Below are 21,828 nucleotides of genomic sequence, written 5' to 3' on the forward strand. Positions count from 1 at the left end.
CTGAGATTAAGAGTCTCATGCTCTACCGACTGAGCTAGCCGGGCGGGTGCAGGCCTTTGCTTCGGGCTTGCCGCAGGTTTTAACGGAGCCTCACATTTTGCGACTTGCTTGGCCTCATGTCTGAGAGCCTGAAAGGTTACAAGTTGGAACAAAACATGATCATTCCATCCACACACCACAGAAGATTGATGGTGATTTAAATGGAGTTTTGAACAGGACCTCTTTAGAACATAGGCCTCCTACACCACTTGGAACAAAACATGACATTATATCCACACACCACAGATCCTCGATGGTGATTTAAAAGGAGTTTTTAACAGGACCACTTTGGAACACAGGCCTCCTCCACCACTATTTTGATCAGGACCTCTTTGGAACACAGGCCTCCTCCACCACTTGGAACAAAACATGATCATTCCATCCACACGCCACAGATGCTGATGATGATTTAAAAGGAATTTTGAACAGGACCTCTTTGGAACACAGCCCTCCTCCACCACTTGGAACAAAACATGTACAATTCCTCAACACGCCACAGCAAACTTGCGCATGTGCTAAATCCTGCATCTGTGTTAGTGGTTACTTGACAGGATGACACTGAAAAACATCCATCGTCCCTGGGTGGGCTCGAACCACCAACCTTTCGGTTAACAGCCGAACGCGCTAACCGATTGCGCCACAGAGACCTGCGATGAGCCAGCCACTGGGTCAGTTTATAAAAAGAGCAGAGTTGGACGTTTCCGGCAAAGACAGACTAGTTTTCCACTAGCGCAATGTGTAGAGCGCGCTGGAAACCTAGACCCCGTTGGGAAGAGAGACAGCTAATAGATACGCCCAACGTGGGGCTCGAACCCACGACCCTGAGATTACAGGGTTCCTGCACACTTTTTAAAGTAAAATTTAAGGCTTTTTAAGACCTTTTTAAGACCTGAAGAAATCAAAATTAATACCATACATTAGGGGTGTGCGATATTGACAAAAATATATCTCGATATTTACACGTTTTGTTGATAAACACAAAACAAAAACAAAATCAGTAAAATATCAACTAATTTTTATCAACAATAATTAGTTGATATTTTACTGATTGTGTTTTTGTGCTGGTGCCATGGCTGGTTTAGGCCTGTTGTTGACAGCAGACTCGCGGAGATATTTACATTTTTCATATTCTATGCAGTGGTCAGTTCACAGCAGTGACAGAAATTATTAATTAATGTGCAATATTTGCCACCTTAAATTGATTTCCAGGGCATTTTCACCTATTTATGGAGATTTTTTTTCTAAACTTATTTAGAGTTATGCATCACGTGCATCACATATATACAGTAATTATACTTATTTATACAATAATATTTCATTACACAATAATTATACAGTACCACTGTTAGCAGTCTAATTAAATCATTCAATCAAAAATCCATCTTTGCAGTGCAGAGTAGACGCAGAAGCAGCCTTAGAAGTGGCATTAATATATACACTCCAATTACAATTGCATAAATCAAGCTATAAGGTTTTTTTAAAAAAATCAATATTCAATATTTAAATGTGAAATGATTTCTAATTTTTTACTTTTAATATGAAACTAAAACCGCCAGTAGGCGGCGGCAAATCGCTGTCTTAATAAGCGAGTTGAGGGAGTCATTCATTCAACCGATTTGTTCAAACGGGAAAGAAGCAAGTGATTGAATCGTTAAAATGACTCGTTCAAGACGCGGATTTCCTTCAAGAAATCATCGCTGTCTGTTGCATTGAGACTCTGCTATGGTTTCATTTTGAAATTCTAGTCGGCGAAATAAAGGGAAAACAAACAATATCGATAATGTTATGGCTAAAAACTAACTCACAATGTCACTTTATTTTTAATTTAACTATTGTATAACATAAATATCACACTTGTGCACGGGAAAACGGCACTCTTACTGATGTGATATTCTAATATAACAACATGATATAAATATAAGGCAAAAACTAATTTGGGGACATACCTATAACCATAATAAATACATGTCTATGCCTATAACTGCACACATCACGCCGTGAAAACACGAGAGACAAATGCGATGTCAGCTCACACTCACAGTGCCTCGTCCATCGTTAAAAGAATAGAGTATCATAATAGACAATACACATCGCACACCTCTACGCACATAAAGAATTAGCTTACGACTTAACTGACATTTGCCAACTTTCTTCTCTCCTCCTCTCCTGTCTCGCGTGCAGGAGACGGACGTTATTCTGCCGCGAATGTGACGCGAATTGTCACGTGAACAAGCAAATCCACAAAGATAAAAATTAATACGTATGCAAATTAGATGGTTTTAATTTGGAAAACATTAAGATATGACTGAGTCGAAGTGTCATCTAAAATTTAAGACCTTTCATACCTAAAAATAAGACTTTATAAGACTTTTAATGGCCTTAAATTTTAAATATCTAATTTAAGACATTTTAAGACTTTTTAAGGACCCGCGGGAACCCTGGAATAACACTTGTTTTCACTTCACAAGGTACATGCAGTCAATCAAAGTGCACCAGGTTTCAAAATACTGGCTATTGTTGACATTAAAAAAACTGCATAGATTTTGATGTTTCAGTTTTACAGGTATTTTCATGAAAAACATGCAATCCACCTTTTTAACACTACATGTCTTGGTTGGGAACTGTCTACATGTACAGTAATGTTCACATTCAAAAGCATTCCAGTAAAAAACTAATATTTTTTCAAGTTTTTTTCACCTCTCACTGCACCTGCACCTCTCACTGTGACCTCTCACTGCACCTCTTACTGCATCTCTCACTGCATCTCTCACTGCATCTCTCACTGCACCTCTCACTGCACCTCTCACTGGGCCTGCTCTTCTCCCTGAGATATATTGTTTTTGAACTGATATCATTGCAGAAGCAGAGGTTTTTATACTGTATCTAAGGTTTGGAATATTGTTTTTGCTATCTGGGATGGTGTGTGTTAACATTTGTAAATACTACAAAAACAATCCATAATTTTGTTGGGAGGTATAGCTTGTCTGTTAAGAAAATGTAAGCATTGTGTAAATGTGTTCACTGACTGCAAATTGTGTGAAAACAACATGAAATGTGTGAATGGGATGGCCACAAAAGATCAATGTTGTGCTAATTGTGTTTAGAGTTTTGAAAACTGTTTGGACAAATGCTTGTTAGCGACTGAAAAAAACTGTAATACTACCATAAAGATGTAATTTAACTAATCTCTTTTTTTTTATTTACCATTTAAAATTATACTGTTTTAGGCTGTGGATGACCAAAACATTCCAGGAATGGACCAAGTGGACAGACTGGCTGAGTATTTGGTAGAGCTGAGGACGAGCACAGGGTTAACACTGAGCAGACAGCAGGTATGCAAACATTTTGAATGTTTGTTAACATGGAAAAGACCAAACAAAACACAATGTGACTGTAAAAACAGTGTTACTGAACTATGTATGCGAAATTACCAGTTTCCATTTAACTCATCATATGCCTCTATACTTCTATCCTTCTTCAGGTTGATGACATTGTGTGCTTGTGGCAGAGCCTGCTTGAATATGACAAGCAGCGAGTGAAGTTTGCTGCCAGACATCAGGACAGGCTGACCACAGGGCGGTTCAGGTCTCCAAAAAAGAAGGCTGGTTTCACCACTGGAGTGGACAGCTCGAAACGGAGTGTGTTGGCATCTACAGCTTCACCTGCCCAATGGCCAGACTGTTGCCGTCTCGTAGAGGCCATTTTCATCAGGCTCTGTCACATCCATCCAAGTCCAAGGAAGAAAGAGAAGGTGACGCTGAGTCGCTGGTCTCTCATTTTACAAGATTACCGAAAGATCCGGCAGCTGATCCTGTCTAATGGTGCCATCATGCAGGACACTACTCTCCAGCTCGTGGAGGTGAATCAGACCACTCTGGTTCAGTGGCACAACGGCAGGGTTAAGAAGCAAGATCAGACTCTTCTGCTTCAGGGGATCGATCTGCCTGACCCTCTTGGTGTTGCTGCTGAGGCTCTCCCACCTGCCAGTGTCCGTGCTGTTGCTCCACCCCAGATTCAGGGAGAGCAACATATTACACACTGCCACAAAGCACAGCTGGGCAAGCGAAACTAAAAAGACGCATCACTGGCAATACAAACGAGGCAGTCATACCCAAGCTGATACCCCTGAGGCCGATAATTCCTCGTCCTGTTGGCAACCTTCAACCCCAGCTTCCAGTATCCGTCCTTCCCAGCCCCAGCCCGAACGTTCCTCTTGCCTCCCATACTACCCCTACCTTCACACTGTTTGTTGTCCCCCAAAGCCCTCTTCCTATAGCCTCAGACACTCCCAGTTTCGTCCCCCCACCTCCTGCCACGGTCAGTCAGTCTCAACCCACTGTCCCTCGTCCCTACCACAGAAAGATTGAGGCAAATACCTGCAGAAACTGTGGGCAATTTAGGACCGCAGCGACCGGGCACAGCCAGTTTAGAGGGACTATCTACTGCCCTGTCACAGAGACACTTACAAAAGAACAGTGGCTTGAAAAAGTAAAAAATAAGAAATAGTTTTACAAAGTTTCTATCTTTGTGTAAGAGTTTATTACTATTATATTTGTTATTTATTATTAGGTTAGTGGTTCAACCCCCTCAGGGACTTTTATTTTAATTTGATGTTTTGTTTTTTGTATATTTTTTTCCAGTTGACCTGAATCTTCGATCTTTATTACCTTTTTTATTTGTTTTATTTATTCATTTGGTAATTGTATTTTATATTTAATTATTCAAATCATTTGTATCTGTGCCATGCTTACTGTGTGTATATTTTGTAATAAAGTTTTAATATATTTAAACAGCAATGCCTTTATTTATTGCCAAAATTCACTCAGAGAAAACAATTACATTTTTGCAGTACTTTCAATTATAATTTCTATGTTTAAATTAGATTGTATTAATGAATTGGGTATTTTTTCTCAAGCAATATGTAAAATACATACATACAAACAACACATGAATATAATAATAACTTTTTATACATAAGTCAAAACATATGGTCATATTTCAGATAGGGTTTTTGGTTATATATTTCTATGTGTGTTTACTGCAATTATAATTTATGGTCAGACATTTTTATCTTGTATATATATATATATATATATATATATATATATATATATATATATATATATATTAGGGGTGTGCAAAGCAGCCGGTATTTGTATCTGTATTTGTATTTGTTCAGGGAGGAAAAGTATTTGTATTCGAGTAAAATTCAAAATAGGCATTCAATTTTTAAAAAATACTTTATAGTGTATGGATTCTTTAATTATATCCATTATAATAATTATGGATATGCAATATTGGTTGATGTTTTTCTATAAATCCAGCAATGAACATGTAACAAGAAAAGTCATTGAAAAGAAAATAACAGTCAGCCATTACCTCATGAACCATGGTTAAACCAACAACGGTAACACTTTACAATAAGGTTCATTAGTTAACTACATTAGTTAACATCAACTAAGAATGAACAATACTTCAATAACATTTGTTAATTTCAACATTTACTAATACTTTATTAAAATCTTGTTAACATTAGTTAATGCACTGTGAACTAACATGAACAAACAATGAACAGCTGGATTTGTATTAACTAACGTTAACAAAGATTAACAAAAACAGTAACTAATGTATTGCTCATGGTTAGTTCATGTTAGTTAATACATTAACTAATGTTTAATAAATTAACCTTATTGTAAAGTGTTACCCCAACAACTAATAAAATAAAATTGTGAACATTATGAACCCCAACACCACGATGGAGGACGCTGAGCAGACAGAATAAGTTAAGGATAATTTATAGTGAGGAGGTTGATTATGAGCCCAATGCGAAGCCTGAAGGGTTTTTATTCGCTAGCCGCTACAACAACCGCCTCGCTCTACATTACCCCGCTTATTACATGGCTACCTACCAAATAAATCAATAATTTGACTCAAAGTATGGATATAAAAAGGAGTTTATTGATTTTAAAAAACGATTGTATCGCTTCCGCTAAAAAAGAAAAATAGTCCGTTCTGTCTCTACGTTTAGAATCCATGGCAACGCTCTGTTTTTCATGGCAACGGTGTGTTATACTTATAAGCAGCGGCCTGTTAGAATAACAGACAGCACTCTACATTAGAATTCAACCAAGCCATATAAGAAGCAAAATAATTACCGTTACCGAGCTAACAGAGCTACGTAAACAGAGCGAACATGAGAGCACCCGTCTGCAGACGTCAATAATGGAATATACTCCCGATCAAACTCCGCTTCCCGAAAGTTATAAACTGCCTCCGGAACCTAGTTAAGGTACAAACATCTATTCAACAAAAATAGTGATGCAGTTAAGTCTTTTTTTTTTCGCTCGCCAAGCCCTCTCTGTTGCTGTGTGGAGCAGCCTGTGTCAGTCAACTCTTCCTAACCGTCACTCACTCAACTCGCGCACTGCGGTCTCGTGAGGAACGCAGCTTTTTGATATGAAGTATTTCTTGTTCCCGAATACAAATATTTTTTTAAGTATTTGTTCGGAATAAGTATTGGTAAAAAACACATTATTTGTGCCTTTCCGAATACCGTATTCGGATTCGGCTCCACCCCTAATATATATATATATATATATATATATATATATATGAAGAGTTTGGTTCCAAAACGCGTTAAACGGCATTTAAAAAAAAAAAATGAGTTACTGCAAAAATCTTTTTTTTAATACCGACCAGATACAAAACAATGTTTAATTTTACGTAAAATGGCATATCCGCCGTGTTGTTATGTAATGTTTTCTCCCTTTCTTTCCAAACCGCGACAAACGCCAGTCTCCCTTTTCTGCAAAATGCCACATATCTGCTAAACCAATCACAACGCACCATTCCACGCAATGTAAACAGTAACGGCAGCGCTTTAACTAACCCGGCTTCCTAGGTTTTCTCTATTTTGTCCTTTCGATCAACAAACAAACAAAAAAATTAATAATTTTGACAGCATTGGTGAACCTGCGGAGGGTAAGGCATGGGTAAACGTGACATCGAAATCGAATCATTTACGTGAGGAAGAAGATGGACTCGGGAGGAGGAAATGCCGGCTGTTGCTTGTTCTCACACGACAGCATCAAACTTCCGTCACGCTGACACACTGACCCCAGAGGATCTTTTGGAAAACTTTCAGTTGTTTTATTCAAAGTCGACGAAAACCGAGCAGGACAGAGCCATTTAACAGCTGATCGCAGTCAAAAAAGTTTAGCGGCAACGTCCCAAGGATGACAACAGCGATATGCATAACGTTAGATCATGCTTAACCCCCTGAGCCCGACGGCGTCGTCGACGATGCCACACGTCACCTCCGATAAATGTTTAGATAACTCGATGACAGATTTATCGATTTTCTTACCGTTTTTTCCAGCAGAAAGCTAACGAGCTAGCCATCACGGGGGTGTCTTTCGGGTCTTTCTAGCCTTTACAGAAGGTTTTCTATCCAGCCTGGAACTTGTGCTTCCTTTCAGAGGTTTTCAGCAATAAATCCAAACGCTTTATGTCAAACTTTGATAATCTTGAAGCCCATAATTCATAAATATTCGGTCATTTTTGCCGCTAGCTCGATGCTAGCGGACATCCTGGATATCACGTGATGTTTTCACGTGATGGTTTTTGACCAATTACAGGCTGATCCGTTGTAAACATTGGTGTGCGTCATTACGCATGAACCAAGCGCTGATATAGTGTAGAGAGATAGAGAGACTCACGGAGACGCGCGATTCACAGAGAAACACAGCGAAATGGACGTAAATAAAGCGCTGGTCTATTTTGGTGCATTGCAGGATGAAGGATTTTCAGGAGAACAGAGCTTTTTGACAGATGAGGAACTAGATTACCAGGATAGACCCAGCTGAAGTGCCATTTATTTATTTACTGTAAAAAAGTATTATAGTAGTATAAATGTATTATAAAAGAATAAAAAGAACATAATAAATAAAAGAATAAATAAAATAGAAATGCAAAACCTGTGATGTGGCCCTCTGTGTGATTGCTGATAGGAACTGTTTTGAGGCTTGGCACCAGTGAATTTCATGAGGCCCCAAACGCCTGGACTTCTTTTGGAAAAATGTCAATATTTTTTGTTCTGTACAAGTTATAATGTTTATTCCTGTGCTCCAGGACTCCAAAGACATGAACAAACTATTTTCCAGAGGAAAATTGCTTAGCTTTTATTTATTGTGTGTGATTTCAATAAATAATTGAGTGATTCCATTTCCGATTTATTTTTTCATTTGTCTTTATGGTCCCATAACTTATTTTACATTCAGGTGACACCAGACGGAAAATTTATTGTAAAAATACCCTTAGGTCTCAGAGGGTTAATAAATCATAATTCATGATGATGTGCTCGTCTTAGTTAATGTTTTAATTAAGGTTTTGTTCATCCATGAAGTCATGAATGAAAAACGTTGAACTGTTAAAAAAAAAAACGTTGTTAGTTCCTGATGATATTAATATGAATGAATACATAATTCATTTATCCATGAATTCATGATAATTCATGACATGAACCCTTAAAGTGTTACCGAATATTGTTATATTAAAGCAATGGATTTAGAGTATGCACAAGAAATTCAATGTGTATAAAATTTTATTTTGATTAATTGCATTTTGAAAAAAAATAAATTATTGGATTTATTGCATTTTGGGGGAAAAAACGATCTGTTTTTATAATAAATCTTTGGAAATCAAAACCTGGATTTCATTTTTTATTGTTATTATAACCTACAAATGCTATGTGAAAATTTGAAACCGAAAATAGTGGTTTTCATCTTCCCATTTTCTTGCTAAAGAAAACACAGTTTTACTCAAATTCATCTAAATGGATTTATAGCGTTTTGGAACCAAACTCTTCATATATATATATATATATATATATATATATATACACACACACACGTATATATATATATATATATATATATATATACACACACATATATTAGGGATGCACCGAATATTCGGCCACCGAAAATTTTCGGCCGAAAATGGCCCAAAAGTGCATTTTCGGTTTTCGGACTTTTATCACCGAAACAATACAGTCGAAATGTTGTGACGACGCAAACAGAAACCGTGACCTGCACATGCTTGTATGAAGCAACATGTCTGCGGTGTGGACGTATTTCAGTGAATCTAAACCCGGGAGGAGACGGAAGCCTTGTTTGCTCTAAACAATGCGCGCCGCCATGGCGACGACTCCGGATGCGAGCGGGTCAAGTATAAACTGTCTGTGGAGACGCGCGCTGCGGAGGCAGGCGAAAGTATGCGTGAGTCTCCACAGACTAAAAAATATTGACACATGCGCAAGTTTGCTGTGGCGTGTTGAGGAATTGTTCATGTTTTGTTCCAAGTGGTGGAGGAGGCCTGTGTTCCAACGAGGTCCTGTTAAAAACTCCTTTTAAATCACCATCGAGGATCTGTGGTCTCAGTGGCGGTCTTAACATAGAGGCATAGGTTGGCGGCTGCTTGGGGCCCCCTACCAAGCGGTCGTAGTAGGGGGGCCCCAAACCAACCTCAAAAAAAAAAAAAAAAAAAAAAAAGCATGGTACATTTTTATTAATATTCTTAAGAAATGCATTGAAACATTGAAGTAGTGTTTAAAATGTCCAGTTCATGGTTATCTGTCCATACACATACACCCCCCTATTTTCACAATGAAATGGACTAGTCCTTAACGGTGCGCGACGCGAAAGATAAACACACTGAGACATAGTGAGTGACAGGAGGACTCAGGACTGTGAGGTAAAGTTACACAAACAGAGAGAGACGAAACGCGAAAATGAAAAGAAGCAACCAAAGCGGATCAATTAAAAGAAAAAAAAGAAAAGATGCCGATAAGTATTTGGCAACGCTGCCAAAGTTGACAAACTTTTTTATGGCCAACGTTACTACTGATACAGACAGGAACGACGACGACGTCCAAAGCGGTACAGTAGCAACAGCTAACGTTAGCTGTGAAGTGGCGTTAGGTGAGGAGGAATCGGATAACGTCAACCAAACCAATGATGAAGAGAACATCACGTTGTTGCCGCCCGCCGTCACCGACAGTGTTATCGAGGAGGAGGTTGACACACACGAGAAAGAGTTGCCCAGCAGTGATGTCCATTTTGACAGCGATGATGGGGCTTTGGTGAGTTAACGTTAATCGCCTAGTTAGTTCTGTTACTTGTGTCTGGGGTTTCTGCAGCGCGCAGCTTAACTGACTCCTCATATTGCAGTTTGTGCCACTGTTTTAGGTGGTGAAAAAGATTTGTAGTGCTTCCACCCTTGGCTATAACGTGTTTATGGCACTCCCTACATATAACGTGATTTTGTTGCTCATCTGATACTTTAAATCCGAACCATCTCCAAATTATTGAGCCACTGCTTTTTCTTTTACTAACCAATTCATCCTCCGCACGCTCCGCAGACGTTGTTGAATTGAATTGCCTTTTATTGTCATTGCCTATAACAACGAAATTTAAATTGCACTTCCCATGGTGGTAACGCATAATATGACAAAAAAAAAACATCAGTACACACAGTACATAAATACATAAAATATAGATAAAAGATAAAAGCTCAAATATAATCATTAAAAATGCTGAGCAATCTAGATGCTCATGAGTTCAGGTATTTTATAGCATTTGGATAAAAACTGTTCAAAAGTCTTGAGGTGCGACCCCGGAGAGATCTGTAGCGCCTTCCAGATGGCAGCAAAATAAAGAGGCCTCGACCTGGATGGGAACAGTCCTGGATTATGTTTTTTGCCCGCTGCCTGCATCTGGTTTGATATATGTCCACAAGTGAGGGGAGCTGTGTGTGAATAATATTTTGTGCTGATTTCCTAACTCTATCCAGCGATTTGTTTCAGCAGCAGTGCAGCTACCAAACCACACCAGAATATCATGTGAGATAATGCTTTGGACAGAACAGTTGTAAAATGATAAAAGTAATTTCATTTTACAACAGTTGCTTCCTCCATGTTTGTTGAAAAGTGTTTGTGTGTCTGTTCCTGTCCCTCCAACCTCTGTGCATGATAGAGGAGCGGCGGGCGCACTATTGCAGGTTAAGGAACCACTGCCATTATTGGAGATTAACTGAGTTGTTGTTCTGGACATATTGGCGCCCAGCAACCCAAATCTGTGACCTGGAAGGTCATGATGTGCCTCTGAGTGTCGGATGCATAATCGATGGAGATATGCTTCGTCTATGTGTATGTGTGGAAAATTCCTTTGTTTATCTATTTCTTAGCCAATGAGACTCCCGGAACGTCTGCTGGATAGCGAGGAGATTAAACACACATGAAATGTACACATGAAATGTTTGGCTGCATTTCACGTGTAAAATTACGTGTCAGAATAACGATTGTGTCACGGTGCTGGTGGAGTGTAGGTAGAAGAAGGAGACCGAAGAGGCAAATGCTCCAATTCAAATGCTTTACTTAAACTCAAAAATAGCAAACAGGTACGGGCACAGGCAGTGATTGACTCTCAACACGAGGTAACATAAACATCGACCGACCAAGACTGAATGAATGAGGAAAACTAAATACACAGAGGAATCAAACATAATGAGGTGCAAACAGGTGAAAATGATGAAACAATACGAGGAACAGGTGGCTAATGAGGGAGTGAGTTTGGAGGGCTTTGGGGTTGAGATCAAGGACCCTCTTTTGTACCCCCTGCTTCTTTCCCTGCATATTACTGTCGTTGTCGTAAGATTGACCACGGCTGTCAGAGATATCCAGGTGCAGTGTTTCCAGATGTCCAAGAAAAAGTTCGAGTAGGCCTTTGCCAGTTGTGTCATGATTTTAAAATCATGTAGTGTGAACTAGGCTTACTTTGCACGAGAAGCACTGCCACAAATGTACACTGAAGTCAGGCAGAGCCTTGCTGCCCGGCTCGCTAAAGTTACCCATTTTGCGTTGACCAGCGATATGTGGTCGAGCAGGACGTTTGAGCCTTAAGGCCATTGCACACCGAGCACGAAATATTCGTATGCGTATTTTCGTGTTCGTCAGCTTAAAAATTCGTCACGCATAGAAACCTTGCACACCGAGTCCGTTGCGTATTTCTTAAACCTTTGCGGGGAAAAACGCAAAAATACCAAATGGATTCGTCAAGCAGTGAGGATGATTTTTGCCCTCTCTCTTATTGAAAAGGGAAGAAAGAGAAAATATTACGTCCATCCAATCCTGAAATTGCGCCGAGAGGAAAAAGAGGTCCTTATCAAGGAGTTGCGAATTTATCCTGAGCGATTCAAAATTTACCTCAGAATGTCAGTGGGACAGTTCGATGCTTTGCTAGCGATTCTGGAGCCACATATTAAAAACAAGACCACAAATTTCCGTGAACCAATCGATTCTGAACGGAGACTGGCAGTGTGTCTGAAATGGACCAGGTATGGACACACACACACGGACAAACACACACCCGCGCGCGGCCCGTTGGAAGCGCTGGGCAGACAGAACAGCTAGGCTGTTATTGTGTATACTGTATTGTGCCCAAATAATACATTAGTTATCGAATAGGCTGCTCAATCACACCTTATTCGATCCTAAATTTCAATCTGATTGAAAGGGGAGGTTTATTAATTTCATAATCCAATATAGAGAAGAGAACAAACACTTGATCGAATTGAAAACCGAAACTGAAAGCACGGCGCATATGTGCAATGATGTGAGGACGAGCTCCCCCCGGCCCTGAATTGTCAAAAGACCTCTCAAAATGCTGGCTCTGGATGCGAAAAACGCAGAAAATCGAACCCGATCCGATTAATTTTATGACGGACGAAAGTTTCGGAGACATAACGTGAGGTCGAATTTTTTTTTTAACGTGCGAAAATTTCGGATGCGAATTTCGGACTCGGTGTGCAATGGCCTTTACATGAGCGTGACAGACAGTTCACTTCATTCAAGACTGGGAGATGAAAATAGCGTGTCTCCAAACAAGTTATTTCCAGGAGGATCACACCGGTGAGCATAGAGCTGAGGCCCTGCAGGACACAATTGAAAGCTGGAAACTCCAAGAAAAGCATTTAGTTGCTATAACAACCGACAAGGGAGCAGCAACCCCGAGGATGCAGTGCTTCGGTCACAGACTACACTTGGCTATTGGTGAGTGCAGTGCTGAAGGATCATGAAGTTGTCTTTCCAGCGCTGAGCCACCTGGCAAAAAAGTATCTCTTGGTACCAGCTACCAGTTCACCCTCCGAAAGGGTTTTCAGCTGCAGTGGCAATATCGTGACCTGCCACAGAGCATCTCTGAAGCCGGACGCCGTTGACAGGCTGGTGTTTCTCGCACAAAATCTTTAAATGAAGGAGGACACACTTGTCTTTCTCCTAATGTCTACCTCTAGACAGCATTACTGTTTATCGAAGAAAAAGAAGAGGGGGGAAATGTTTGAGTTGATAGTCTGTTTCTTGTCCAACTGGTTGAGACTGTTCAGATAAGAAATTGAGTTAACAAAAAGGAACATTTTAAAATCTTAAACGGAGCACTTTATTTTGTTCTTTCTTTTTATATGAAAATGCTGCCCATACTAGACTTATAATTCTGTAATGTTCAGTCGTTATTTGCATCTGTGGATTTGTTAGAAAGAAGACAATTTTGTAATTTCATTTTAATAATTCATTTATAGTTGTCAAACTAAGATATGTTTGATATTCCATTTCTCTCATATATATTTTTTTTTTGGGGGGGGGGGGGTTTCAGAAAAAGATTTTACTTTTCTATTTTATTTTATAGGCTATGTTTAAGATTATTTTTTATTTAAATGTGCACCTTATGGAGCTTTGATTAAAAAAAAGTACTCCTGCTCCTGTTATGCTGTACTTGTTTACATTTTATTGTTATTCTAACAGCTGAGCATTTAATTGTGAACCAAGGGAAGAAACCTGTTTATTTATTTGATTTTGCACCTGTTCACTGAAAAAGCGAGTTTCAATAAAACTAGTGAAAAAAAAAATTCAATAAAACTACTACTAGTCAGTCCTTCCAGAAAAACGTGGAGTTTTTTTGTGATTGTTGCGGGCAAAAATCCTTGATTACGCGGCCCGTTTTCTTTAAAAATGCGATGGAATATGCGGGATATTTATGCAATTTTATGCGATGAAATTGCGGAAACTTGCAAAAATTGCGGGAACTTGCAAAAATTGCGGGAACTTGCAAAAACTGCGGTTTGATGAAAAAGAGAAAAAAAGTGATTCCCCCAACATCCTGTTCTCACTAGGCTACTACCTTAATGTAAAGAGTCATTTCTTATTACTTTCTATGATGTAGCAAGCATACTACATCATAGAAAGTGCTGGGAATATTTAATTTCTCATCTTGTTTTATTTTTATTAAATTTTCATAATCACAGAGTTTGATATCAAGTTCTTGACATTTCTTTTACACATTTTCTGATAAGTATAACATCTGAGAAGTAGCCTAAAACATGAAACAATAATTTGGAAAAAAAAAAAAAAGAAAAAAAGAAAAAAAAAGATAGAGGGCATCACAGACATATTAAATTCCTTTAGCAGAGATACAGATCTTTTGGGCTTTTCAATTTTTTTTTTAATTTTAAAGACTCAAAATACATTTTAAAGGCTGTTTTGAAATGAGCAAAGTTGGGTTTTGAGTTAGGCTACTCCACTTAGTTTGATGAATATGAAATTTCCCTAATAATAGAAAAAATCGATAACATACATTTTTCTTATAGGAAAGTCAAAATCATTTGTATGAAGATGACAAATTTAAGACAAGGTTGCAATTCATTTTAAAACCTAGAAATTGAGACATCTCATTACAAAAGATTGAAAAATAGGGACATTCAAACAATAAGTGCACAATAGACTCTCTTTCACAATTACAAAATCAGCAATGTTTTATTTCAGACTGTAACGAGTGTAAATAAGGTGTGGCCCCTTTAAGAGCTGCGCGCTGAACTGTCTGCAGTGTGTGCGCCTCAAACACCCCATGTCGTGTGCGGGTAATTTCTGTTTGATGCTTATTCTTTTGTCTTATTTTGTTTATTAAGTAACGATGTGATGGTAGAACGTGTGACAGACAGTTATAGTCAATCGCCTCCGTGAGTCTTTCTGGCCTCTGCAATAACTTCAGCTGTGAGCTATCCCGTCGCGTAATTGCGTCACTTCATAACGTTCCCATGGAAACCGGAGGAAATGGCTCTTGTATGAAGCAAACGCAACATTTTTCAACTTTCTGCGAAGATATATGTGACTTTTTTTTGCAACGAAAATACGAGGATTATGAAATCATGCAAGCCCCGCATATTTTGCGTGGAAATCGGCATTTTATGCGGCGAAAGTGCGGCTTATTCGAAAAAATGCGGCCCCCGCATAAATATGCGGACTTTGGCTGATTTTGCATTGAATTCAGCGATCGCATAATCGCGTTTTTCTGGAGGGACTGACTAGTGACATGTCATATTTGGCTTTGACTGAACATTTGCTCTCATTTTGCAGAAAAAATATCGAGATATATATCGTTTTTCAGCATAAATATATCGGGATATGACTTTTTGTCCATATCGCCCAGGGATTTTAGACAAATTTTTAGACCCGTTTTAGACCAATGTGGGGTCCAATACCGCCATGCCTGGTCTAACCAGTGAGGTCACTACGGAAAGGGGGAGTGGTGACGCATGCTCCCCTGACGGGTCACACTTGTCTCTTCACCTCGTCACGGACATGCTGGATACTAAAAATTCCAGTCCCCATTAAGAGGCTCTCCCACCTTCCACTCACAACAGGACATCAATGTCATTCTTCCTCAGATTATCAGTCAGGTTAAAATTCTTATAAACACATACAGTCAGGTCCATAAATATTGGGACATTGACACAATTCTAATTTTTTTTACTCTATACACCACCACAATGGATTTGAAATGAAACGAACAAGATGGGCTTTAACTGCAGACTTTCAGCTTTAATTTGAGTGTATTTACATCCAAATCAGGTGAACGGTGTAGGAATTACAACAGTTTGTATATGTGCTTCCCACTTTTTAAGGGACCAAAAGTAATGGGACAATTGGCGGCTCAGCTGTTCCATGGCCAGGTGTGTGTTATTCCCTCATTATCCCATTTACAAAGAGCAGATAAAAGGTCCAGAGTTAATTTCAAGTGTACTATTTGCATTTGGAATCTATTGCTGTCAACTCTCAATATTAGATCCAAAGAGCTGTCACTATCAGTGAAGCAAGCCATCATTAGGCTGAAAAAACAAAACAAACCCATCAGAGAGATAACAAAAACATTAGGTGTGGCCAAATCAACTGTTTGGAACATTCTTAAAAAGAAAGAACGCACCGGTGAGCTCAGCAACACCAAAAGACCCGGAAGACCACGGAAAACAACTGTGGTGGATGACCGAAGAATTCTTTCCTTGGTGAAGAAAACACCCTTCACAACAGTTGGCCAGATCAAGAACACTCTCCAGGAGGTAGGTGTTTGTGTGTCAAAGTCAACAATCAAGAGAAGACTTCACCAGAGTAAATACAGAGGGTTCACCACAAGATGTAAACCATTGGTGAGCGTCAAAAACAGGAAGGCCAGATTAGAGTTGGACTTCGACAAAAGGAGAGTCCTGTTTACTTCGAGATTCAAGAGCAGGCTGAATACTGGGAGATTCAGATCCCCCAAGAAAAGGCAGGAATTCAGGAATGGAGAGTGTGAAGAGGCATGCACTCACCACCACTGCCCCACTTGCCCAGTGGCCAGATTGTTCTCGCCTGATTGAGACAATTTTTGTCAGGCTCTGTGCCATTCACCGGAGTCCCAAGAAGAAGGGGACTGGCACAGTGTCCAGATGGGACCTTATCCTGGAGGACTATCGAAAAATCAGGCAGTGCATTCTGGGTAATGCTACAGTTATGCAGCAGACCACCATCCAGCTGGTGAACGTGAGCCACACCACCTTAGTTCAGTGGCACAACAGCCGAGTAAAAAGTCAGGAAAATGTGGTTGTAATGCAGGGGCTGGAACTGCCTAGCCGCTTGTCGGTTGCTGCTGATCCTCTGCTCCCTGCCAATGTGCGCCCCCATCTGCACCCCCCCCCCCCAGTCAGGCCCAGCTCACCAATACCACCTGCCAAGTAGCACTGTGGGCCAGGCACAGGTGAAAATGAAGAGGATGATCTCTTCAGCCCCAGTGGTTTTGGCACCAGCAGCTGAGACACCACCAACCCAGCGGCAACTATTTCCTGCTCCACCCCCAGGCACTCAACTGCTGATGTTGACCCCAGTTGCCTCACAGCAGGGCCCTGTCCTGGTTGCTGCTCCACAGGCTCTCAGGGTCAGCCTCTCCTCTGCCCCTACTGCTCCAGCTATAGCCCCAGTTCGAAAACTGACCCGCAAAGTGCAGCACAACACGTGCAAGAAATGTGGGCAGTTCAGAAGAGCAGAGACTGGGCACAGCCAGTACAAGGGCATTGTATACTGCCCCTCAGTAGAGACAGTGTCAAAAGAGCAGTAGTTGGAGGATATAAAAAAGAACATAAATAATTTATTTCTCCCTATAGACCTTATGCACCAGAGAAACGTGGGCGCCGTCATCTTTAGAATATTGTCTGTATATTTCTATGGCATCGCTGTCGAGAGTAATTACTGGTGAAGTGGATTTACTTATTGTAGAGTTAACAAAAGTTATCATGAGCATTGTAATGTTTATCATAAGCATTGTAAAGCAGATGTCTTAACAAATGTCAACCGGGAATTTTTATACGAGCAGTTCATTCATACAAGATCGCTGAGAAAATACAGACCAGAAGTCAAAAGACAACGAGCGCAATGCTGAAAAGGGTTGAAAAGGGCTACATTAGGTCTATATATATAGTTTTCCTTGTATATAGTTATCCTTGTATATAGATTTTTTTTTAAAGATGAAAATAAAATAAGTTTGATCTTTTTATCATAAATGCTTTTCTCCTTGTTTTTTGTGTGTTCCTTTACTATAGTATCTTTCATAATTTAGTCATTTGTGAAAAAAAGTTGTAATAGATGAAGTCAGTAATAAAATAATTTAGTAGTTTTCACAATAGTTTTTATAAAATTCCTGAAGCAGAAATATAATTAAATCTATAGTCTAATGAATATTATTAAAAGTATTGTATAATTTACTATAAAATATAAAATATATAGAATCATTTAAATATCATATTCATTTATTTATAATATTGATTTACAATATTCGTTTTAATATGGAAACAAGTTTCAATGAGATGTTTAATGATAAAACATGATTTACAGCACAACACAGCAATCTTAATTTGTGGCATCAGTGGGATTTGAACCGCCAACATTGTGATCATCTATAATCCCATATAAATATATAGGAAGATACAAAAAAAACCTTTTTGCAACAATTTATGACAAACGTAGTCTTTCAAAAATGTATATATACATTGGGGGGACAAAGTCATAAAAAATCAATTTCTCTTCTTTTCTTCTCCTTTTCCCTTCTTTTCTCTCTTTTTTTCCCTCTTTCCCTTTCTTCCCCCAACATGCGCACCACACTTTTGTTTTGCCTTTATGTCAGGTTAATGATATTTCCTATCACCCATCCAACCCTTAACCCTAAACTATCCCATCACACATGTGCAAAGCACAATTAAAATAAAAATGTTAATGTTGAAATTGTACAGCGCATCATGTAAAAATGTATATATGCCTTTTGAACTAGTGAGGACCAATAAAATGTCCTCAGGATTGATAACTCAATTCTAACATTCCATGCAGCTACATGTAAACAATATTTTATGTTGTATATTTTGTTCCTGTCAAAACAACAAAGTTCATTCTGAATTATTCAACATGCTTGTGAAATGCTGGTGATATGCACGAACCCTCCAACTGACTGATGATAGCTAATGATGGTTTTCCCAGTGACAACAACAATAGAATCAAATGAAATGCAACAATTAGCCAAAAAGCAACAAAGGGATTCGCTGTCAGAATTTGCAATGGCAATCTTGTTTGGCAAGGACTATACCATAGAAATCTCAGACACAACCAAACTAAATCAGTGCTGCCAGGACATATGCACACCTTTCCACATCGACCACATGAACTGGTGGAAAACCAACGATCACGAATATAGCTCCGACTGGCAAAACTAGCAAAGGCTTACTTGTGTGTGCCCGCGACGTCTGTGCCATCATAGAGGGTGTCCTCTGCAGCCGGACTACTTGTGAACAGATTGCGCTCTCGTCTTCATCCCAAACGTGTGGACATGCTCACTTTTCTGAATAAACATATGAGAAGGGTTATTGTTATGAAGACAGACGTTACAAAGTGCTGTCTTTCAGGCTGTTCACAACATGCAATAATGCGTTCAGGCCAAGCCTAAAATCATTATGGTTTGAGGTGATAATCACGTTTGAATCAATCAAACTTTGATTTAGAATTTTTTTAATTGCTATGAATGTTCATGCTAATTTTTTTTATTTTTCTTTAAATTTTCTTTTGGGAATGTCCTAGCCAAATAAGCAGTTGATTTATGCTAATCGACTGGCTGTTATAACTAAGTGCTGTTCATGTTTATTATAATATGTTTAGTATATTCTATTATGTTTCAACACATTGCAAACATTATATGGCTTGAGTTAATATAGTCTATTCCCTAATTAATTAAACAGTTTTTTACTATACAGATTGAAAGCATGAATGGTCTCTCTCCCCCTCTCTCTTTTATGTGCGTGTAGCCTAAAGGCCTGTTCACACCGGGACGAATTTCACGCGCGATATTCGCAGACGTTTAAGACGCCTCGTGACTAAACAATGGGCGCCAATGTGAGTTTGCACACCGACGCGAAAAACGCCATGGGTAAAAGCGTCATTTTATTAAAAACGCCACGGGTTCATTTTTTTGATTTGACACGCTGCGTCAAAAACTATCCGACCAATGAGATTGGCGCTTTTGCTCACGTGTCTGGTGCTTCTGAAGTTACAGTAAAACACAACTTGGGGGCGCTCAAACACAAAACGGTCTTGCTGAACACACATACGGCAAAGAAGATATACGCCACCGACTACAATGCAGGAAGACGAGGAAGATGCAAAGCAAGATAGCTATGGGCAAGATGAATGTTGAGCCGCTGGTCTCGGAGCATGAAGAGCTATATGATAATATTTATATTAGTATTTCTGTAATAATAGTATAGTATAGGGTGACCAACAGTCCTGTTTTTCCAGGACATGTGTAATGGTCACTGTGCTTTATAGAAATCTGAGTTAAGATGGGAACTGTGCTTATGCGTAGTGTCAGTTAGAGTTTGATAAGTGAGGAGAGAAGATAACCACTCTGATGACTCTCTTTGTATTCTTTCTTTTATTTCCTTTTTCTATTATTTCCTTTTTCTATTTTGACCAGAGTTGGATGTTTGTTTGTGTATATAAAACTATTTTGTTAGTTCGTTTTGTAAGTTTTTGAGAGCTATTTTTTGTTAAATTTGTAGGCATTTCTTTTAGTTATTTATTATTTATATATTTATTTTTCTAATACAGAAAACTTTAATTCTATCATCATTTCATTCATTGTTTTTGAAACCCGTCATAATAATAAAACATGTTGAGTAACCTCTGAGAAGCCTATCTGAATTTGTGTCTTGTAACAGAACAATTTTCTATCCATACAGAGGAGGTATTTAAATGTATTGAAATTAATAAGGCATCTTTGAGTAAACTTCGAGTATCATTTGAGTTGCTAGGCCGAGTTTCCTGGTTTTTGGTAATCAAAATATAGTCACCCTATAGCAGGGGTGCCCAACCCTGCTCCTGTCGATCGGCTGTCCAGCACAGTTTATCTCCAACCCTAATCAAACACACCTGAAGCAACCAATTAAGGTCTTCAGGATCACTTGAAATGTGTGTTTGATTAGGGTTGGAGATGAACTGTGCTGGACAGTCGATCGGCAGGAGCATTGTTGGGCACCCCTGCCCTATAGTATACTATTATTATTTCTGTTTTACATCAAGCTCCATCTAATGTCAGGGAATGAATTTGCATGTTCACTCATTTGCATTAAAGGGTTAGTTTACCCAAAAATGAAAATTAAGTCATTAATTACTACTCACCCCCATGCGCCGTCAAGAGTCAGTCCCTTATGCAGTCTATGGAAGAGTGATCCAGCTCTCAGATTCAATCAAAAATATCTTTATTTGTGTTCCGAAGATGAACGAAGGTCTTACGGGGTTGGAACAGCATGGGGGTGAGTAATTAATGACTTAATTTTCATTTTTGGGTGAACTAACCCTTTAAGCTTTCCATTGTTAGAAACCCACTTATACTATTGAATGGTCGTGCAACACCCTCATTTTCCTCTGAGACGAGATAAATCTGCAATTTACCTTTTTCACTTCCTCCTACAATGACGCAAAAATCTTAATTTTACTTCACTGTTGAAGGAAGTGTAAGAGGGGGAGATTTCTGTAAAAACTACAAGCACAAGATCCCACCCTTTCAAACCCGACCATAGGGGGTTGGGTCTAATGCGCTAACAGACCAATCACAGATCAGTGCCAGAGCGTTTGATTTCACCAGCAGAAACTTTTTGAAAATATGGACGAAGGTACTGAATATGCAGATGGATGCATTATGGAGGATTGGGATTACACATCTTTTTTGGAAAATAAGCTAGCAGGCTCTTGTTCTGTGGTGAAAGCTGAGTAGTAACTTTAGGGGTTACCGTCCTCTTTTTGCCGGACATGTCCGGCCGTCGATGTCCGGGATTCAGCTTTTGCTTTCTGCAGTCGCCATTCATTGTTTACATGCAAGTTACTGCTTTTGATTC

At 39.1% G+C, this 21,828-nt stretch overlaps 1 protein-coding gene and 2 non-coding genes across 3 annotated transcripts in view; all 3 read right to left on the reverse strand.

Moving 5' to 3' along the window:
• Window positions 1-44, reverse strand: part of trnak-cuu (transfer RNA lysine (anticodon CUU)) — a 73-nt gene extending 29 nt beyond the window's left edge. Inside the window, exon 1 of the tRNA in view lies at window positions 1-44. This exon is cut by the window's left edge and continues 29 nt beyond it. This is a non-coding gene — a tRNA (tRNA-Lys).
• LOC148974096 (uncharacterized) overlaps window positions 1-8,295 on the reverse strand; it is a 145,727-nt gene extending 137,432 nt beyond the window's left edge. Inside the window, exon 1 of the mRNA XM_089118287.1 lies at window positions 7,406-8,295. The gene's annotated coding sequence lies outside the window, so the exon portion shown is untranslated. The remainder of the gene's footprint in view (window positions 1-7,405) is intronic.
• On the reverse strand, window positions 613-686 carry trnan-guu (transfer RNA asparagine (anticodon GUU)). The gene has a single exon. It is a non-coding gene; the product is annotated as a tRNA-Asn (tRNA).
• Window positions 8,296-21,828: the final 13,533 nt, after the last annotated feature.

The sequence above is a fragment of the Pimephales promelas genome, chromosome 13, assembly GCF_988280905.1.
Source record: "Pimephales promelas chromosome 13, fPimPro1.hap1.1, whole genome shotgun sequence".
In the NCBI taxonomy this organism is placed as follows: domain Eukaryota; kingdom Metazoa; phylum Chordata; class Actinopteri; order Cypriniformes; family Leuciscidae; genus Pimephales; species Pimephales promelas.